Genomic DNA, 22,851 nt, shown 5'->3' with positions numbered 1-22,851 from the left:
TATAGGTACAGACTACTTGTACTCTTGTCAGTTGGATCATTATAGCTTATATAGGTACAGGCTACATGTACTCTTGTCAGTTGGATCATTATAGCTTATATAGCTACAGGCTACGTGTACTCTTGTCAGTTGGATCATTTTCTTAATTATTGCATCATTAATAGCTATAATAGATCTAGTTTATTCGGGAACAAAATGTTAAACTTTGAAGTAATGGTTAAACGTTCTCCATCTTTAGAGTGTACAGTTTCAATATCACACACTAGTTTTGTCCCCATACCGGTACAAACTTTTCTTACATTACAAATTATAGGTTTAAAAACTGAATTATTTCCATAACAGGAAAGAAGTTTTTCATGGATATACAGCTATTCGCTGTATGTGGATGTACAAAGATGTACAACTACTGTTACTACATGTACTCGCCACAAAAGATTGTGTAAATGTTTGCGGATCCATCAGTGACGTGTATTAATGGTAAATGAAGTTATGTGCATTTTTTCAACATTATTGTGTAATATCTCTCTACACGGCAGCGTTAAGGTAGTATTTGCGTAATCTTGTAAGAGTCCCTTTCCTGTTACGTGATACCCATTTTCTAACTGCCACATCAGTGTGGTCGCTGTGAGTTCAAGTCCGGGTCGTGCGTCAAGGGTCTGTCACAACCTGCGGATGGTCGTGGGTTTCCCTTGGGCTGTTGCTGGTCTCCTTCCACCAAAATGCTGGCCGTCGTCGTATGAGGAAAATATCCTTGAGTACGACATAAAACACTAATCAAAAAAGTAAATATTTGAAGTACATAAAACCAATTTACAGATGTTCATTGCATGATGTATGAAAAATAATGTATACATATTAGGATGTGTAACATAGATAATTATTGAACATTTCCAGATAGTGTGTAGAATTGTATTAAAAATCATCAACGTCTACTCCATATGCCATTAAATACCTGTGTAGGCTATGCTTTGAAACAATGATTGAATTCACAACAATGGACAGCAAGAAAACGGATTATATCAGTTCCTGAAAAAATTTCAAAATCTCTAACTAATGATTTGTATGCGTTGAATCTGTGTCCAAAAACATATATCCGTGTAAACTTGTTGTTTAATGTAAGAGACCTGCATATATACACGTGCACATGAAATTCTATGTGATATGATATATGTGATGTACATATGACCACGTTGCTGTACAGCACATGACTACATGATGCTGTTGGACTACATGTTGCTGTAGGACCACATGTTGCTGTTCGACTACATGCTGCCGTAGGACAACATTTTGCTGTATAGCATGGGGGCTACATGTTGCTGTAAGACTATATTTTGGTGTAGGACCACATGTTGTTGTAGGATCAAATGTTGCTGTTGAACCACAGGTCGCTGTTTGACTTAATATTGCTGTAGGATGACATGTTGCTGTACGACTACATGCTGCTGTTAGACCACATGTTGCTGTACGACTACATTTTGCTGTAGGGCTACATGTTGCTGTAGGGCTATATGTTGCTGTACGAATACATTTTGCTGTACGACTACATGTTGTCGGCTGTATGACTACACGTTGCTGTAGGATCAAATTTTGCAGTACGACTACACGTTGCTGTAGGATCACATGTTGCTGTAGAGCTACATTTTGCTGTAGAGCCACGTGTCGCTGTAGGACCACATGTTGCTGTACCACTAGATGTTGGTGTAAGACTACAGGTTGCTGTAGGACAGCTTTTCTTTTGTAAAGCAAATCGGTTTCACTCCTTCTCTCAAGATTAATCCAAACTATGCAAGAGTTCATCAAATTCATCCTTAAACTGTATCAAAACTATACTATCTCAAACGGTTCTTACCTTAATCTTGCCTTTTGTACACTACTGTACGAGACGTCCGTGTAAACATCAACGTCGAACCATGTACAGCCTACACCTTAAACTCGACACTCACTTCACGTTTAGTCACCTTACCTGTAGAGATACACCACTGCCAAAATCGCGGAGCACTGTGTGCCGACCCGTTAATAGCTGTATGTAGGTCTACAAATATTACGCGTGAAAAACGTATTCGGTAAGAGACTAGAGTGCACTGATAATTCGATATCTAAAGAGGCCTCCTTGCTCAAAAGTATTAAAGGTTCGCATGATCAATTATACATTCACCTCCAAAAGGCTGCACTTATGTAGACCAGGGTAAGTTACAATTACCGTCTGAGGTTAAGGTGTTCAAGCAGCCGAGGCCGTCTTCAGGAACTCTGACTGAACGGCCCATAGGCACTCCCTGACTAAACCGTCCAGAGGACTGAACGGTGTTGAGGAACTCCATGTCTGAGCGGTCTAGAGGACCTCCCTGACTGAATAGTCTACAGGAACTCTGACTGCAGGGCCCAGTAAAACTCCCTGAAGGAACGGTCTAGAGGACTGAATGGTCTTGAGGTACTCCATATCTGAACAGTTTTGAGAAACTCTCTGGCTGAATGGTCTAGAGGAACTCCTTGCCTGAACGGTTTTAGGAACTCCCTGACTGAACTGTATAGACACTGACAGACTGAACGGTCTAGAGCAACTCCATAACTGAACAGTCTAGAGGAATGACTGAACGGTCTAAAGACCTGTCTGACTGAACGGTCTACGGAGCTCCCTGACTGAGCGGTCTGAGGAACTCCCTGACTGAACCGTCTAGAGGAACTCACTGAAGAAAGTCTAGAGAACTCCCTGACTGAAGGGTCTAGAGGAACACCTGAAGGGACTAGAGGAGCTCCTGAAGCGACTAAAGGAAATCCTTAACTCAACTGTCTAGATCACCTCCATGACGGAATGATCTAGAGGAACTCCCTCACTGAACGGTAGTCGGTATGAACCGACCCATGTTTGATTCCAGGTGTCCCGATTGAGGTAGACACTCTATTAGTCCAGCGAAACGATTCGAAACAAACGTTGCACGTTTGATCTGGAGTTTCTGGTTTTCTGGTTCAAATTTAAAACCTCGTCACAAGGCTTAGTTTCTGTGAGATTTTGACACTGAAATTTTGACACATTTGTCGTAAGGTAACACTGATGTTTTAAATTCTAGGAGTTCTAAACTCACATTTCAAATTAAGTCCCGATCAAAATCTGCCGGTCATTTAATCATGGACTAAATTTTACGTTAAATAGGTATTCTAAACAGAAAGTTGATAATACATCGGTTTCACGAATAAGACACGCCACGTAAAGGCACTTAGAATGTATGAACCACTGGACAAGAAGCAATTTATGTTAAAGGAATAAAATTTATTATTTCAAAGTACTCTGAATGTCCATGTTACACCAAGACACACAGGTCAAACAACATTTAATTAATCTACAACATATTTTAACAATGTGTACCTATAAGATTTAATAAATAAAAATAAAAAATACCACTTTCGGTTAAACGATACATCCGCCATACAACAAATAAAATCACTCCGTCCGTTTCAAAATAATCGCGAGGCATAAAACGTAATTTTTCCGTTTCCTTACAGAGTTAATTCAAATTTTATACTTAAAAATTTCATGAAATTTTTCACCAATTAATGTTAAGTTATACTCGTAAGTTAGACTATTGGTGAGAATCACCCATTAGATGGGCATGAAAACATGAGTAGTTTTACCCAAGTGCGCCGTGTAATTGCGCTTAACGAAATAGACAGTGTGTTATGGTCAAACATCCTTTCGTGATGTTTTCTTCTTTTTTTTTGTTGGGATTTACATGTAATAATTATTAATTGAAAAAAAATTGTTCAAAATGCTGTCATTTATTTACGTTTTGATTTTATGTCATGAAAGGTTATCGAATGCGCTTGCGGTATTTTTATGGTCGTAATGGTAAATATCTCATACCAGTCGTTACCTTGATTGCCTATGGTCAGCGTACATAGCCAAAATATATACATCTTGTGAAGCTACCTAAACGCATGTATTTAATAGCTCCTAATTGTATTTTGGCCTACTTTGAGGCTATCGGCGCTTAGGTAGTCATAAAAACTGTGGAAATAGCCAAACGGAATACAGGGATAATTAATGTGGAAAAAAGCCAGATAGCGGTTTAAAGGTACCTGTAATGTGGAAATAAGCCAGATAGCGATTTACAGGTACCGGTAATGTGGAAATAAGCCAGAAAGAGGGTTACAGGTACAGGTACTGTGGAAATAAGACACATAGCTGTTTCGGCGGATATGCCATTTGACCTTGAGTCACTGTCATTGTCCAATAGTTGATCTTCCCAACCGTGTGAATGCCAACAAACTTACAATATTTTTCATCGAATTTTGAGGAACGAGCTCTTAATTACATTTGCCATGTGATGAACATTTGGATATACTAGTAATTCCGAACAAGATGGAAAAAAGTTGAAGATATTAGCTGGTTGTGTGTGTGTGTGTGTGTGTGTGTGTGTGTGTGTGTGTGTGTGCGTGGGTGCTTGCGTGTGTGTGTGCGGGCGCGCACAACTCACTTTGACTCACTTACAGCCCCTTATCCTGTTAGAGCCTCTTATCCTGTTAGAGCCTCTTATCCTCTTAGAGCCCCTTATCCTCTTAGAGCCTCTTATCCTCTTAGAGCCTCTTATCCTCTTAGAGCCTCTTATCCTGTTAGAGCCCCTTATCCTCATAGAGCCTCTTATCCTCTTAGAGCCTCTTAGAGCCTCTTATCCTCTTAGAGCCTCTTAGAGCCTCTTAGAACTTCTAAGTATTCGGCATTTTTATTTAAGCCTATGCTAAAACGTTTTAGCATCTTCTTGTTTTCCACTTTTATCGATCTTGTTCATTTATAATCAGCCTTTGTTGTTTTTTTATGTTCTTGCTAACACGCATTTTTTTCTTACTGTTAGAAGTCAGAAGAAAAGCAATAGACCCATTTCAAAGCCCTTGCGCTTTAGTTTCATACATAAATCCTTTAACATGTCCTGTGTAGCGTGTTCTCTTTTAAATCTATCGCTAGAAGCCACGAATAATGATAGTTTCAAATAACGTTTTTACATTTAGAAGTGTAGTACTCTTCTTTAATGATATATCTCGTTGCAGTCAACAGTTTGTGCATACCGGTTAATCCATTCATGTTTGCTAACCTTACAGTCGTTTTACATGATTGAGTTTTGTTACATGTATATCTATAGTCAACTTCATATCTACCCAGTGGTGTGGGATTTTGTGGTCTGATTTGACTTGAATTTGAAAATAAAATAAAATAAAATATTACTATGTTCTGTTCGCACTTCTGTTTGTTTTCGAAGCCGGAAACAAATCGTTCTATATATTGCACAGTAACAACGTTAGGCATCAATGCCATCGTGGTATAACTTTACGCAAGCGGACATCCTTAGACTTACGATTGTTATTTGAGAAAGTAAATTTAGTTATTAGTTGACGCATATGCGCAGCTATCAGTGGTATGTTTGTCGTTCATATGTAAGTTTAACGCCGTACCTAAGTATATCTCATTTACATGCAACAGTTTTTTTGTGAGACAGAACTGACCGGTAAGGATCCAGGAAGAACCTATAGAAAATATGTCCTTTAGGTAGTGAACTTAATGACTTAGTGTTTTATAGGCGAAAAACTGGTGCTTGATTCAAGCGCTCGACGATGGCGGTCAAAATCATGGGTAGAGGAAACTGGAGTGCCCGGTGTCATTCTCCAACCTTTGCACCGCTCCCGATGGCTCAGCAGATAGATCGCCCGCTTCCGGGGTGGGAGAGCCGGGGTCAATCCTGAGAAGAGGACGTTCTAGCTTCCTCGCTTGGCGTTCAGCACTCTAATGAAGTGCAACGATTGGTTGACCCGTATCAGTATAATGGCTCAGTGGGGTGGCTTACTTGCTTTCGGTAAGGCTTCTCAGTGAAGCAGCACTAGATAAAAGAGCGGTGTAAATCCGCCCTGTGACAAAGAGGCACATAACATGCACTCTAAGAACTCCTTCGTCGTCATATGATTGAAAAATTGTTAAGTACGACGTTAAAACCCAAACACTCACTCAGATCTTTGGCAAATTACGAACTTTTCCACGTGACATGTACAGACGTCCATATCATACCGGTGGAGGTCAAGTGATCTCCAATGAACATAAGATTACCCAGCAAACATGAGATTGTTCAACGAACATAAGATTACTCGTCTGATGAAAGTAAGATTAATGAATAAACGTAAGGTTTTTCAACGAACGTGAGATTGTTCAACGAACGTAACATTGTACAACGAACGTAAGATTACTCAGTGAAGGTAAGACTGATTAACGAAGATCAGGTTACTCAACGAACGTATAAGATTACTCAACGAACGTATAAGATTACCGATCAAACTTGTTCCATGAACTTAAGATTACTCAAGAAATCTAAGATATCTCTAGGAACTTAAGACTACACAGCGAACATCCAATTACTCGAATTGCGAATTATTCCGGGAACGACGAGTTACTCAACACCCTGTGGATGATCAGGGCTAGAAATGAACGAACGTAAGATTACTCAACGAACGTAAAACTGATTAACGATGTTAAGATTACCCAACAAACGTGAGGTTACTCAACGAACATAAGATTACCGATCGAACTTGTTCGATGAACTAAAGATTACTCAGGAAATCTAAGATATCTCTACGAACTTAAGACTACACAGAGAACATCCGATTACTCGAATTACGAATTATTCCGCGAACGGCGAGTTGCTCATCACCTTGTGGATGATCAGGGCTAGAAATGTTCGCAAATTCTTCGTCCAAGGCTGGGGTCTCGCTCCCTTTTAAAATGAAAAGGCTCTGTCATTTGTTGTGAAGATTTATCTCTTACAACGAAAAACACATCCGGGTAATGTTAGTGGAGCTCCAATCGCGAATTGTCATTAATACGGTCTCTGAGGTGAAATGAGTATGGCCTCAGTCCTCTACAGCTGGGCTAGCTTGAAAAGGCGACTACCCAGCGCTCTCCCATGGGGGCCGGGTGAAGAGAATAGGCGGTCTAGATCGTTAAATATATATCCTGTTATCAAATGGGGGCTACATGTAAGGCCACCGTGTCTTTAAACCCTGATCAGTCATTCATTTATTCAATGCCGATTTTCCTTTTGTTCACATCTTGTATTTAGAGAGGTAAGCATAATTTTTAAAGGACGTATCAAAGCATCTGTTACCCAATCTTTCCGCGAAGAGGGCGGGAGAGAGAGGGGGTGTAATCTCACGTAAACATGTAAAGAAAAAGAAAAAAATGCGTGAAGATATCGAGAAAGGTATCGAGAAAGAAATTATTTCTTTATAACAAAAGTTGCTGGAGAGCGGTAACCGTTTATTACAACTACTAGTTCACACTGGACTAGTCTGCAGCTATGGGGCACATTCAGTTTTGATCACGCACCAAATATTCTGTGTCAACAGTTTGGATGAAAAGCTCTTTCATTTCCTTCGCTTTGGTTACCAAGAATAGACACTCAACAAGAAGTCAAGAAGTCTGTTCTTGAACTTTCATTTTCGGTTGCAAATGTGAATTGTACAGTCGTTGTCGCTGTGTGCGTTATATGTACATGTATGTATATACCGGATGTGTACTTTGTTTGCAGTTATAGTGAAGAAAAGATTAATACCGCCTGGAGGGGAACAGTATTCAAAAAGGAATGCGAACGTGACCCTGGTATTGTGCAACATAAAACACGATTTGAATCCGGCTTCACATCGAGACTCTTCTCTCCCTATATTAACATTTGTCAAAGATTTCTCAGCGCTCATACGTCTCCCATGTTTGTCAGAGATTTCTCAGCCCTCACATAACGTCTCCGATATCTGCCAGAGATTTCTCAGCGCTCACAAAACGTTTCCCACATTTGTCAACAATTTGCCAACGAACAAGCAAACGATCTCTCAGATTACCATCATGGTGGGTGATAAATGTGTGGGGGTCAGCCTGATAATACTCGCCCTAGCCTTCCCCAGCCTGGATGCAGGTAAGGAAATTTGACAGTTGTTATTTCCGTTTCGTAATCGTTCAAATTAAACTGTCGGCCGGTTTCCTCCCACCATAATGCTGGCCGCCGTCGTATAAGTGAAATATTCTTGAGTACGGCGTAAAACACAGGTCAAATAAATAAATAAATAAATACATGTACATGTACATGTATGTCTTTAGACAAATATAAAATACCAATTATAAAGAAATTAATTTTATTAAAATATTAGTATATAAAGAATCTGAACGGCCCTTGTATATAGGCCTACATCTTGAGACTGATACATGCTGACCTGCCCTGAATAAGCTACCGTATTCGCCGAACAGAAACGGGATACAGCTTTATATGTTCTGGCTTGAGTATATGTTTTGCATAGGCCTACCTACGCGCCAACCGAGCTAGCCGTCCACCCATACTTCTACATGTTTAGGCCTACTGTATATGTATAGAAAGACAAGGCCCGAAACAAAGTTTCGCCTCGTTTTAGGAATTAAGCATTTCTCTGCTAGTTTTACACTCTTCTGTACTTATCGGCATTAAAAAAAAATGCGTGACGTAGGTCTTTTGGCATATCAAAATCTGTGACGGTTTTGAAAAAAAAAATATCCGAAAAAGAAATTTGAGGTCAGATGACATTTTCAACCAAAAGCGAGCTTTTCACGATTTTCAGTCCAGGAAACCACATGCCCAAATTATAGATGCCTACGCTCTGTGCAACCGCTGTTTACAATTTAGAACCATATCTGGAGTGGTTTTGGAGAAGAAGATTCTTAAAGGGTTTTCTTTTCTTTTTTTTGGCTGCAGACGTGACACAAATTTACCTCGTAAGTCAATGTTTAGTAAATATACTTTAACCTACGTGAACAAAGAATTTCTAATTCTTTCCAATAAATGTTTCTTTTTGTTATTTTTAAATCAAATGTAAATATAGTTATAAGTTTCGTATTGAAAAAAAAAGAAAAAAAGTAAAAATGAAAAGACAGCGTGTTTTATTCTTTATTTTGTGTTTTATGTACCTTTTTCTAAACGATACGGCATATATATGGTGTGTGCTGTTTCTACTTCCATGTATGAACCAAAAAAAAAATTATAAAAAAAAAAAATAAATAAAAAGGCAATGCTTGTGACTGATAAGTGCTTGGTAAAGTATCTGTATCTTTCTATTCGAAAAACTTTATTTATTTATTTTCAACCAAGTCACGTACATGTGAAACTGAAGTCCGATGAACGATCTACCCATATGGTCGAAGCTAGCATACGGTACACCCTGAGCGGAGGAATCATTTGCACGTGATTGCTGTCGGATACCTCAACGCTGAACTTTGTCGCGTCTTCTCCGACGACCAGTTATGCCAACAAATATACTAGAAGTCACAGAGAAAGAAACGCTGTTCAAAAAATAATAATGATTGTTTATCATAAGTAAAAATAAAAACCGGTACCTACAGATACTTTTTAGCTTTTTGAGCGCCAGACACTTCTTCTTGTATTCCAATAATGCTTTCAATATGGCAGCCATCATAAAAACCGTAAATCATAAAAAAGTTTTGCAGCCATGTTAACCGTGACTTTGAATATGACCGGTAAATAAATTTAACTCACAAGATATCTATATACCTCTCCTCTCTCGGCTTGACCTTCGACCTCGCCTCGATACGTTTGGTATTATTTTCTAGCTTTTTCTGCCTGGGCTGCAGTCATATCAACCTGGCAGAATTTAGATCTTTCTGCCGCTCACTAAACTCAGGTGTGGAAAGGTAATCAAATAATTACTTATTAGCGAAGATCAGAGGTAAATTCAACTCAGCTTCACTTTATGCTCTTAACTTTTTTTGTTTTGGCAGCTGTTTGCAACTTGAGGGGTTTAAACTCGGCCTGTTGCGGCACCAGGGCGTATAACCCTCGCACCGACATTTGCTGCAGTGGCGTTCTACAGAGGAAGGGTTTAAACTCGGCGTGCTGTGGCACCAGGGCGTATAACTCCCGTACCGACATTTGCTGTAGTGGCGTTCTACAGAGAAAGGGTTTAAACTCGGCGTGCTGTGGCACCAGGGCGTATAACCCTCGCACCGACATTTGCTGCAGTGGCGTTCTACAGAGGAAGGGTTTAAACTCGGCGTGCTGTGGCACCAGGGCGTATAACCCTCGCACCGACATTTGCTGCAGTGGCGTTCTACAGAGGAAGGGTTTAAACTCGGCGTGCTGTGGCACCAGGGCGTATAACTCCCGTACCGACATTTGCTGTAGTGGCGTTCTACAGAGAAAGGGTTTAAACTCGGCGTGCTGTGGCACCCGTGCGTATAACTCCCGCACCGACATTTGCTGCAACGGCGTTCTACAGAGGAAGGGTTTAAACTCGGCGTGCTGTGGCACCAGGGCGTATAACTCCCGCACCGACATTTGCTGCAGTGGCGTTCTACAGAGGAAGGGTTTAAACTCGGCGTGCTGTGGCACCAGGGCGTATAACTCCCGCACCGACATTTGCTGCAGCAGCCTTCTACAGAGAAAGGGTCTAAACTCGGCGTGCTGTGGCACCAGGGCGTATAACTCTCGCACCGACATTTGCTGCAGTGGCGTTCTACAGAGGAAGGGTCTAAACTCGGCGTGCTGTGGCACCAGGGCGTATAACTCCCGCACCGACATTTGCTGCAGCGGCGTTCTACAGAGGAAGGGTTTAAACTCGGCGTGCTGTGGCCCCAAGGCGTATAACTCTCGCACGGACATTTGCTGCAGCGGCGTTCTACAGAGGAAGGGTTTAAACTCGGCGTGCTGTGGCACCCGTGCGTATAACTCCCGCACCGACATTTGCTGCAGCGGCGTTCTACAGAGGAAGGGTTTAAACTCGGCGTGCTGTGGCACCAAAGCGTATAACTCCGGCACCGACATTTGCTGCAGCGGCGTTCTACAGAGGAAGGGTTTAAACTCGGCGTGCTGTGGCACCAGGGCTTATAACTCCCGCACCAACATTTGCTGCAGCGGCGTTCTACAGGGAAAGGGTTTTAAACTCGGCGTGCTGTGGCACCAGGGCGTATAACTCCCGCACCAACATTTGCTGCAGCGGCGTTCTACGGAGGAAAGGTTTTAATTCGTCCTTCTAAAGATCCATACTGTAAAATGTATGTTTTAAGTTTCATCTGTCGTTCCAAATTTCGTTAAGGACGATACACAACAAACTTCTGAAAAAGAGTAGGCCTTTTCTGATATCTTTGTGAAGAATAAGAAACAGTCAACCTTTATTTTAAATAAAGGTTTCCATTTTATCTGTCAGAGTTGTTTCTCTGTTCATATTTATCTGTCAGAGTTGTGCCTCTGAATCAGCGCCCAGCTCCTGGCATTTGGCTCACCATGTCTTAGGGACGAAGCTCTTTTAACCTCTGACCATGCGGTTGCGAGTTCAAGCCTAGTTGCTGTTGATTAGACCGCGGGAGATTTCAGTCATAAGATTTGGCAAATGCTTGGCCAAGACCAGTAGATGTCCTCTTTCACCCAAAATAAACCGCTAAAATTACTTAAAATGCTGTAACGTCGTCACATTTAATATAGAAATTCACTAAAACAAATAAAAAGGACCAGCTCCTGAGGCTGCTTAGTCCCACCGGCAACTTGGAGGGCCCACATTTATCAAGCGTCTTAAGATTGAAGAGTCAGACATTCAAACACACCTACACATGAAATGCTTTACTCTAGCAGGTTTGAAATCTGTACACTGACTCTTTACGGTAAAACAATGTACTAACCAAAAGTTGAGCTATTTCTGTTTTGAGTTTGACTTTTAAAGGACTTGTAATTTAGGTCTTAAGTTGCTTGATAAATACAGACCTTGATCTATTGCATTTGCCATGCTTTCTTTTAATGTTGCCAGATTGTTGGTCTATGTTCATATGCATTGCTGCGAGATCATTGTTTGGGTAATCTCGTAAAACCGTGCAACCATATCAATTATCACAGCAAACACTTAAGAGGGAGCTTACATTTTCTCTTCGGGTAAATATATCTGTAAGTTGTTCCTTATATATTTACGGTGAGTGCATACAGTTTTGCATTTTTGGACAATATATCAGAAATCTCAGGCAAATAGCTTTCCTAAGCACTGGTACAAGAGGGACAACCCATCTTTATGTATGAATTGCTCGTATCCGGCTATGGATTGGCCGACTGCAACTTTAAAGCATGGGGATTTCGGGTAATGGCGTTGGATTACTCCGGTTTCACTCCGATTTCCTCCATCCACAAAACTTTACCATTGTCTTATGAGTTACCGATTCTCAGTCACGGCATACACCAACAGAATAAATAAATAAATAAATCCTGGACTTCATTATCTTCTTCAATACGGAGTACATCGCCAATCAAACAAATAAATAAATGAAAGATTTTACAGATTTCGATAAAACTCTGTAAACACCACTTACCTTGGATACAAGTACCAATGCGTTTTATATTGGTTCTGATCTCGACCCGGATTCAGGAATTTTTGCTAGATGGCGTCAAACTAAAAACTATGCGCACATTTTGATTGATTGATTGATTGATTTATTTGATTGGTGTTTTACGTCGTATACTCAAGAATATTTCAGTTATACGTCAGCATTATTGTAGGAGAAAACCGCATCCACAAGTTGCTTCCCGCTGAGTAGGCCTACGTTATCATTATGTGTGCTTTCATACTCTTGACACTAAAGTTTCAATAGAATTGTCATGGACTTTTCTATTCTTAACTCTTTTTCCAGTGAAGGTAAAAATAATCCTTTTACATCATGGGATTTCTGTTAGGCAAATTTCATCGACAAAAATTTACCAATCTTCTTTCTCGCCCTGGTATAGAGGGAGAAATGGCTGCTCTTTCCACGAAGACCTTAACAAATTACGTTAACAAACGTTCAGCTCCTCAATCTTCCTCTTCCATCGTTTGCTCCAAATGTCATTTTGTGATATTTTGAGAAACTTTTTTCTGACTCCCATGTTTCGGTAAATGTAATCAAAAGCAGTTGCCCAACATTTTTGACAAATCACATGGTACATAAACACTTATTTACCTCTAGCGATAAACAAGCTCGATCTCGAAACTCGAGGTAGCTTTCTGATTGGATGTTGGCAAATCTCTCTTAAAAGCATGACAGCGTTTTCGCGAACAGGTTAGCTATTTATAGATCAAGGCTATGGGGAATCCCTCCTTGATGTGACCACACAGCGTACAGCTATCAGTAGGCTACCATCGTGATTAGACTGACGATTCTTCCACCCGTGACTCACCGTTTTCCTTCAAGCAAAAACAAGTCTGTCGTTAATTAACAAGGCAAAGCAATAATTTCTTTATATTTTTTCAGCCCAAATAGGCAGATTGTTTGGAGTTTTATATATCTGGATCACAGTGCCAATTTACCAACGAGATACTCAAAATCTCTCATTTTCAAATTTTTCCCACCTGAAGAAAAAAAAACTGTCTGAATTACATGTACCTTTCGTGGGCTTGTCATGGTTATGTTGCCCGTCATGTTCAGGTGTGTCTACATATCCTTCATATCTATCAAACTCAGAAGGCATTCGCTCACTGCGAAAACAAATCCTACTCTCCTAGCACATCTGGTATCATAGCACAGTGATTGCTTCCGACTGGAGAATTCTCACTCGATTAGGCTCTCCTAACAGTTAAAAATTTGAACTTACCGCCTCTACCTAGAGAATGAATATTTCAGCGGCAGTTTGAGCAATGGAGGTAATCAATATTGGACCCTATGTTAGTATTTATGTATTTATTTGATTGGTGTTTTACGCCGTACTCAAGAATATTTCACTTATACGACGGCGGCCAACATTATGGTGGGTGGAAACCGGGCACAGCCCGGGGTAAATCCACGACCATCCGCAGGTTGCTGCAGACCTTCCCACTTACGGCCGGAGAGGAAGCCAGCATGAGCTGGACTTGAACTCACAGCGACCGCATTGGTGAGAGGCTCCTGGGTCATTACGCTGCGCCAGCGCCCTATGTTAGAACAGGTGATGTAACAAGGATCCAGGTACTGGACTAACTCCCCTATTAGTCAACAGGCTCGTTTCGAAAGTAAAATATACATAAATACCATGTTCTGGGCTTGGACTTACTAAACGCATTTTGCCTTAAAGAAAGAGACCTCTAAAAATCTAAGTAGGCATCACTAAATAGATCACTTAAAGCTCTGCATAAATGTATTTTTATTTTTATTTTTTTAGATTTTTGTGAAAAGAGTTAAAAAGCGTTCAGACATTTGACTGCTAAGGTGGGCTGTATGGACGATATCATCAGAGGTTAGGAGCTCTAACGTCAGAGGAAGTTTTTCCAACTCTACTCATTTTGATCTTTAAATAACACAATCTTTCAAGAGGAATTTGAGAGAACCCGCAGTTACAGTAAAGTTTTGAAGACACTTGTGAGCCAGACAGCTGTGCTAAAAGTTGATCAACAAATGGTAAAGGAAAGTTTTCCCGTAAAACACAGTCATTTAGTTTGGTCAAGTCCACGCATATTGGAACCCTTCCATTTGATTTGACAACGACAACGATAGGTGCACATCATTCTGTAGGCTCCTGTGTGCCTTTAATTACACCATCTTCTTCCATTCGTTGAAATTCATCTTTCATCTTTAATATTAAGGGCAGAGCAATTCAGGTGAGGTTACTGCAAAGGGAACTTAGTCCTTCCTTAGGCATATTTTATACCCACTGAACATTTTCCCGACACCTTGGAACAAATCCGGATAGCGCTCTTTGTAAATACGCTTTAGATCTACTTGATCCACTGAATTAACCAACTTCTCCAAGCGAAGAACGCTGATAACCGGTCTGGGCTCCTTGAGATCTCGTACAACCTAGACATCTTGAAAAGTCGACTTATTACTTGTGGAAAGTTTATCGTTCAAGAATCTTACGACCTTGAGTTGCTTTCCCTCCGGTCCGACTGACTTCCTGTTCGATTTATAAAGTGGTCTGTTTTACTTTGGCATGGATCACCATGGAATTACGGACACGTTCGCTCCAGTATCCACTCTGAACCTAATGACTTGATCCAGTCTGCGCTGATATCTGCTATCAAAGGATCGTCACCAACATCAGTCACTGGTCCCAGAAATGCAGCTGTTCCATCTCAAGCATCAACCATACCTACATTTTTTTTTTTGATTGGTGTTTTACGCCGTACTCAAGAATATTTCACTTATACGACGGCGGCCAGCATTATGGTGGGTGGAAACCGGGCACAGCCCGGGGTAAATCCACGACCATCCGCAGGTTGCTGGCAGACCTTCCCACTTACGGCCGGAGAGGAAGCCAGCATGAGCTGGACTTGAACTCACAGCGACCGCATTGGTGAGAGGCTCCTGAGTCATTACGCTGCGCTAGCGCGCTAACCGACTGAGCCACGGAGGCCCCTACATCCAATGAAGTACAGCACACTGCGGAGTTGTGCCCTTTACGGCCACATTAATGACATTCTGCATTCCGTGGTGGGCATTTCGTCAGGCTGTGTGGACCACTTCCGCAACGACAATATTTCTCGCCGCGTTTCGCATATAGACCGTGGTTTCTGATTTGAGGGTTGACGTGGCTTCTGTTTGGTTGACTTAGCCCAGCAGATGTTCTGCTCTTCCACTTGATTTGCTACGGTCTTAGCCAGTGTCCTGGATGACTCATGTGCTCGGCATATTTCAGTCCCACGTTAGTTTTCTGTCCTCCAACACTTCCTCTCTCACTGCGTCCTCTCGCACGCGAACAACAATGCGATCCCTGATCACTCTGTCCTCCAGGTCATTGAAATTGCATGTCTTAGCAAGCTTTCTGAGTGAGGTGATGTACGGATCAATTGTCTCTAATTGTTCTTGGCATCTTCTTTTAAATATATGTTTCTTTCATACGCTTCATGTGCTTCACCCAGACAAAACTTCCATTTTTGTATCACCGTATCAATATCTTTTCTGTCCTCGTCCGGTGAAAATGGTTGTCCATCATACTCTTCCATTGCGTCTTCTCCAATAATGGCTAGAAGTACAGCACATCTGTAGTTTGATGGCTCCATATCAAGCCTGGATGTTAATTGATAGTTTTTCCATTGTTGATGAAATTTCCGCCAGTTACTTTTCACATTCCCACTAGAAACATTTAGTTTGTTGGGTACGGGGATATTCGCATGAAACCCTCTAGTCGGCAGCAGTGGTTTAGGATCGCTGAAATTCACCCATGCTTGCTTATTTTAACTATTAGTCTATAGGAAACTACTTTGTCAGTTTATGAAGTATAGAATTATGGCCCCTGAATCAGAACCTTACGGACAGCACCTCAACAAGGGAGAGAATTTGGAATATTCCTAGTTGTCTATTTTACAACTAGAGTTATTAATCCCCTTTGAAACTCCTCCGATCTACAGGCTGTTGTTGGCCTCGGACCCCCATTAATTTTCCATAAGCGACAATGTTAACGTCTAGCGCTGTAGCTCAGTCCCAAACATTCCGTGGCCATTAAGCTTTGGTGCATACCTGGCCCAGCCTGTGAGAAAGAAGCCATAAAAATCTTGACATAGGTTGACCGTCAAAATCTGGACCTTTCCATGCCGGCAGCTGGGAGGCGTGCCTAGCAACGCCAAGGGGACGTCACTCGCAGCCTCATCACTACCTCACACCTTGTGTCCTCTCGCCCAGAATTTCAAACTTTCATCCATAAAGCTCATACCTCCTCAAAGTTTAGACAGTTTCCAGCATTTTAATACCAAGCATGCACCTGTGCACCAAAAATGGACGCCTGGGAGCAAAAAAAGACTTTATACCCTAAAATTCACAGAACTACAATCGTCCCTACCGAAAAACGGGAGTTGTAATGGGGGTCTGTGTCCTGTTGCAACGTTTATCGTGTTCTTCTGCGTTCCTTGCAGTATTAACTATTTAGCTCATATCAAGTTGGCAGGATCCAGAAACAGTCGGTTAGAGTTCTTTCATGTACATCCCACTTTTGACACCATGTCTTAGGGACGGCTAATGACCAAAGCAACACACCGAGCACAAGGTATAGAGACGTTTACTGACACGCCATGTTGGATAGCTCTCCCTGATGAATATGCAAGAAGTAATTAGGAATGTATTAACAGAACTACCGCACAAGATGATTTGAATTTTAATTTGAACCAGAATTTTCCCATGAAGGGTATTTACATTACCACGATCAGAAAGATTAGAAGTTAATACAAATCACACACTTAATGTACAGAGAGATATAGAGATACATTAAAATGGTAAAGTATATTTACAGTAAAAGAAATCTTAAATATGAAGTAAAGCTCATCGTACAGACTACTGAAAACTATGTTTAAATATACTTTCATTTATTTTTTTCAGATTTTTGTGAAGACAGTCAAAGCCGTTTAAACCTTTAAATTCTAAAGTGGGTTTTATGGACCATACTATCAGAGTTTAGGAACTCAGAAGCAGGTTTTCCCAACTTTAATGAAAGATCACTGAAATAATGTTCTCAGAAATTCCTACCTGCTTGTGAACATCAGGAAAAAAGGTGATGTGACGCCAGAGTTCCTAAATGGCCGATAAAGCCCACCATAGAATTAAATTATTTAAATGCATTTCAACATTCTTTAAAAAATGTAAAAAATAAATGAAAGTACTTTTACACATATTTTTCAGTGATCTGTGCGATGAGGCTTACTCCATTCGTACTTTAACTTTCTTTTACTTTGAGTGGAAATATTTTAAGCGATCACTTCAAGATGATTGTTACCAATAAAAACAAAAAATTTTAATTCATTTTATTTTTTAAATCCAGTGTGGCCTGGGTGTAATTTCTGAAAAATAATTTTTATGATTGTAACACTTTCAGGTGATCAGCATTTGTACATATATCTGAATTTTAAAACCATGTGCAGGGCCAGCACTCTTTTATAAATTTCTATAATACCAATGCCACATGCCGAAACATTTGATATATCATATAAGGCCTACTGCTCTTCCGTTATAATAATTACACACACAGGGTGTCACATATAATTATTGTGGGAATAGGTTTTAGTATCGTGCATACCTTCCCATTTGCACTCGATTATACTTGTATTTAATAATCCCTGCTATATACGGGTGTCAGTGCATGTAGCCTGAGGTTCGCTGTTATTAACATTGCTACGTGAATGGACAATTTTATGGACAATTCTTTCTGTGTAGCACCAGCTGATGCTGAAGAAGTGTGAAAGAAAACTTCTAAGGCCTGACCGAAAATGCTGTATTCTAGGCTTACATTCTAAGCACGGCTTCCTCCCACCATAATACTGGGCGGCGTCATATAAGTGAAATATTCTTCAGATTATGTCGTAAGACGCCAATCATTTAAATAAATAAACGACGAAATAAAATGCATTTTATCTCTATGAGTCAATCTATGTTTTTATAAATCCATTCATCCACTCGCTCATCAATACACCCGTCCATCAATCCATCAGTCCACCCATCCGTCCACCCTTTCAATCAGCCATCTGTGAATAAAATACACCAATCGATCGATCCATCCATCTATCCATCATCCTTTCGCCCATCAATCCATTCACCTATCCTTCCAGCTATCTATCAATATGTCCATTCATGCAGTCACCTTTTAATCCATATATCCGTGCATCTATCCACCAATCCTTCCACCCATCCATCAATCCATCCATTTATCCAACCATCAGCCAATCTATCATTCATCCAACTATCCATCTGCCCATGTATCAATCCATGTATCAGCCCATCCACCCATCCATTTGCCCATGTATCAATCGATGTATCAGTCTATCCACCCATCCATCTCTCTATGTACCGATCCATGTATCAGTCCATCCACCCATCCATCTGCTCATGTATCAATCCATGTATCAGTCTATCGACCCATCCATCTGCTCATGTATCAATCCATGTATCAGTCTATCCACCCAACCATGTCTCTATGTATCGATCCATGTATCAGTCTATCCACCCATCCATCTGCTCATGTATCAATCCATGTATCAGTCTATCCACCCATCCATGTCTCTATGTATCGATCCATGTATCAGTCCATCCACCCATCCATCTGCTCATGTATCAATCCATGTATCAGTCTATCCACCCATCCATCTGCTCATGTATCAATCCATGTATCAGTCTATCCACCCATCCATGTCTCTATGTATCGATCCATGTATCAGTCTATCCACCCATCCATCTGCCCGTGTATCAACCCATGTATCAGTCTATCCACCCATCCATTTGCCCATGTATCAATCCATGTATCAGTCTATCCACCCATCCATCTGCCCGTGTATCAACCCATGTATCAGTCTATCCACCCATCCATTTGCCCATGTATCAATCCATGTATCAGTCTATCCACCCACCCATCTGCCCATGTATCAATCCATGTATCAGTCTATCCACCCATCCATTTGCCCATGTATCAATCCATGTATCAGTCTATCCACCCATCCATCTGCCCGTGTATCAATCCATGTATCAGTCTATCTACCCATCCATCTCTCTATGTATCGATCCATGTATCAGTCTATCCACCCATCCATCTTCCAATATATCGGCCCATCCATCTGCCCATTTGTTTTAGTTCACCACAGCTATCTAGGCTGTAGGAGATTTATGTCTTTGTAAATATAAATACGCCTATATAGCTCGATATATTCAGTGTATTCCGCTTATCCAACTCTAAGGCAGTTTAAACAGAAACAGACAATTTAAAAAAGGACCCGCCTAGCCACAAGGAGACAAAGTATATCTACAAGCAACTTAAGTCTCCTCGTCGTCATATGACAGAAAAATTGTTAAGTACGACCTTATACCCAAGCATACATACATACATACATACATACATACATACATACACACACACACACACACGCACACACATACACGCATACATACATACATACATACATACATACATACATACATACATACATACATATACACATACACACATACATAGGCCTAGGGCCTACTTGTCCAGTCCTAAAAAAATTGGCGAGAACGATCGTTCATTTTGCGCATAGAATAAGCAAAATCAAAAGCGGGCGAACGATTTCCCCTTCCCGTAAAATGGCAAAGGCAAAGAAAATTATTGAAGTAAAAAGAAAAGATGTTATCACATGTGCATCACTTAAGTGGGCTGATAAAACTTTATTTGTTGAGCAAATTGACAACGAAGCCAAGCGCTCTCATAGGTTATACGTCTACCGACTGATTTGGTGTCATTGTCAAGTTGGAAAAATCACGGCACCGAATGTCTGTTAAATTCCCACGAAAAACAGGATTAGTTACTGACTCAGTACTGCTTAGTAAACATTAAAAGAGTTATCTAAGTGCTTGATTTGTAAGCTTTCAAAATGTGGCTAAGCTGTCAATACATGCATGTGCTTGTACATTGCTGTCGCGAGTGGCCTCACGAAATTTGCGCCTTCTCCAGTCTGTGTGTAGAGCAGTTTGTATATACACGATGGACAGGAACTAGCACGGCCGATTACGAGAATTACATGTAGGACAAGAAGCCAGATAAGGCCTTTGACAAAGCAAGTTGTCCTTCACGTGAAATCCTGTTTCTGAGATCCGTTTAAGGGCAAGGTTGTTTTGGGAGTTGCATTTATCACCTGCACACATAGGGTGGGAGAGATAACTCAAACGGACATAGTGTTTGTATTCTAAAATAAAGATGTACCTACTGAATCCGTTGAGATTACACATCTAATAAACTTGGGCGCCATGCTTTTTACAACAGCGACGTCGAAAGGGAGGCTCGTGCATTACGTCACCTGATCTGAGATGACTACTTTCGCCTTATGTTAACATCTGCACGCGATGGCGAAGGTACCGAACTGTTGAGCAGTGCGCTATTTACAGGCTTCGTGGGTATTATTGTCGTCTCCGTCCGTGCTCAAGCTGAACCATGGCAACTTAAATACATTTACACACTTTCCATTTGATTTTGCATAAAGAATTCACAGGGGATGCAATAATACTTATCGTGAGTTCTTTACTGTGTACTCGACACAATATGACCCAAGGCGTAAGCTGATATACACGACTTTTACCATTCCCAATCGATTAGACCGCAACGACATCTCTTTTCTCACATGCCGCACGAAGAGCGGTGATCTACTTTGCCTTTAACGCTTCAGAAACGCCACCGCTGGCCTTGGCATACGCAATTACCTCTTCGAACTCTCTTTAAATACTGTCTTTCATGGGCGCCGCCATGTTGAATAAGTTAACATTCATTAGCCAGTATGTGAGTAAATAGTTCATTTTTATTGTGGATGTTTGTGATTTAATTCAGATGCAGGTAGTTGCTTGATTATACCGTTCATACAGATTTAGACTCAAAGAATCTGAAAATACTTATTAAATTTCTGATACTCCTCTGTCAAGAATCATCCCCATATTTTGGGGGAAATCACTGCACTGATGGCGCCCATCTATACACGAGCCTTGTCTCGGTCCCGTAGGATCACGTAGAAAGGCGCGTAATATCATATGTAATTTTTCACAACCTTTTATTTTTCTTTGGCACAGCAACGTTTTAAAGATAGCGCACATTTTTTTTATTTAGAAAGAAAATTAGCATAAATTTACTATTCAGAACTTTGAATTGCCAAACTCAGAAAGAAGTTCTCAGGGTAGTTCCAATTCAGTTTTCAGTGAGGACTTTTGCCAGGTACCTTTCTTAAAATCTTCTTTTCTTTTCATTTTACCTAGTTATACCAATTAATATGGCCATTTTTACACACCAACTTTATACACATAAATGCTGTTAACGTTATCGACATTTCCGCGCCTTTAATCTGCTTTGTATTTATGCTCCTTGTCCATTCCATGGTTTTGAAACGCCTGATTTCTGACAGTTACTGGAAAGTATTTCGTTAATTCAATAAAATTATCAGTGTAATACGAGGTAAAATGAAAAAATAGTGACTCTTTATTGAGTAACTGTGGTTGATTTTAGACCGGTAAATGTGAAAGAGTTGAAATTTTAGAAAGAAGCGCCCGAGGTTGCTCACGCGTCCAAGATCTAAAATTCCAACTCTTCCACATTTACCGGTCTAATGTCAACAAAAATAACTCGAGTGAGTGAGTGAGTGAATGGGGTTTAACGTTGTCCTTAACATTTTTCAGTCATATTACGACGAAACAATAACTCGATGAAGAGTCGTCATTTCTATTCTGTTACACCTACTTAAGACATTTACGTATAGGAAAGGGTTCACCTTCACAATTATAAAGGGGCCGAGCGGTTAAGAGGATTGATTGGCTCTTATACATAACGCTATACCCGTTCTCTCGCGAGATTTACTGTTGCAATCTGCCAGTCAAAATATACTTTGCAGATGTTTAGTTGTGCTAATTTCAATCTGATGTTTCTCGCGTGAAACTTACCAACTTGGCCCCCGCCCAACAAGCTCTCTAGTAAGTACTTGGAAACGAAAAACTGTGGTTTCCTGAACATGCTATATCCAGGGCGAATCTGTCGTCTAAATATTTGTATGACACAGAATGGCGTAGACTCAAGGTAAATTGCTTGACCTTCCTTCCTCATCTGGCTGCAATCTCTTGTCGGCAAAGGACTATCCAGAGGGGTAGAGCAATTAGCATGAGTTTGTTGTCGTCTGCGTTAAAGGAGAAGGAAACATAAAAATGATGCCAAAATCAAATGATATAGCGTCAAAATTTGTCTGCAAATATGGTCTTTGATATTTATTTTGAATTTTGTAGCAGAAGAAAAGTGTATTCGAAAATAGTTTTTGGATGGTGGGTATTTTGGACCACTCAAGCAGCTTAGGGCAGGCGGACGCTGGTCTGGCCAATAAAGAAAAATAAAGATTTAAATTGTAAGTAAATATTTGTAAGTCTAACCCGCAGTAAGTTTCCCA

The 22,851-nt window shown here is 40.7% G+C and overlaps 1 protein-coding gene and 1 long non-coding RNA gene across 3 annotated transcripts in view; one reads left to right on the top strand and one right to left on the bottom strand.

The window, feature by feature from the left end:
• LOC135476539 (uncharacterized) overlaps positions 1–22,851 on the bottom strand; it is a 324,624-nt gene that overhangs the window by 141,030 nt on the left and 160,743 nt on the right. The window lies entirely within an intron of this gene.
• Positions 7,008–9,963, top strand: LOC135477253 (uncharacterized). The gene is made up of 3 exons (XR_010445152.1): positions 7,008–7,095; positions 7,560–7,940; positions 9,788–9,963. It is a non-coding gene; the product is annotated as an uncharacterized LOC135477253 (long non-coding RNA).

This window comes from Liolophura sinensis, chromosome 10 (genome assembly GCF_032854445.1).
Source record: "Liolophura sinensis isolate JHLJ2023 chromosome 10, CUHK_Ljap_v2, whole genome shotgun sequence".
Taxonomy (NCBI): Eukaryota; Metazoa; Mollusca; class Polyplacophora; order Chitonida; family Chitonidae; genus Liolophura; species Liolophura sinensis.
Note: the sequence above shows the minus strand (reverse complement) of the source record. Positions and strands in the feature narration are given on the sequence as shown.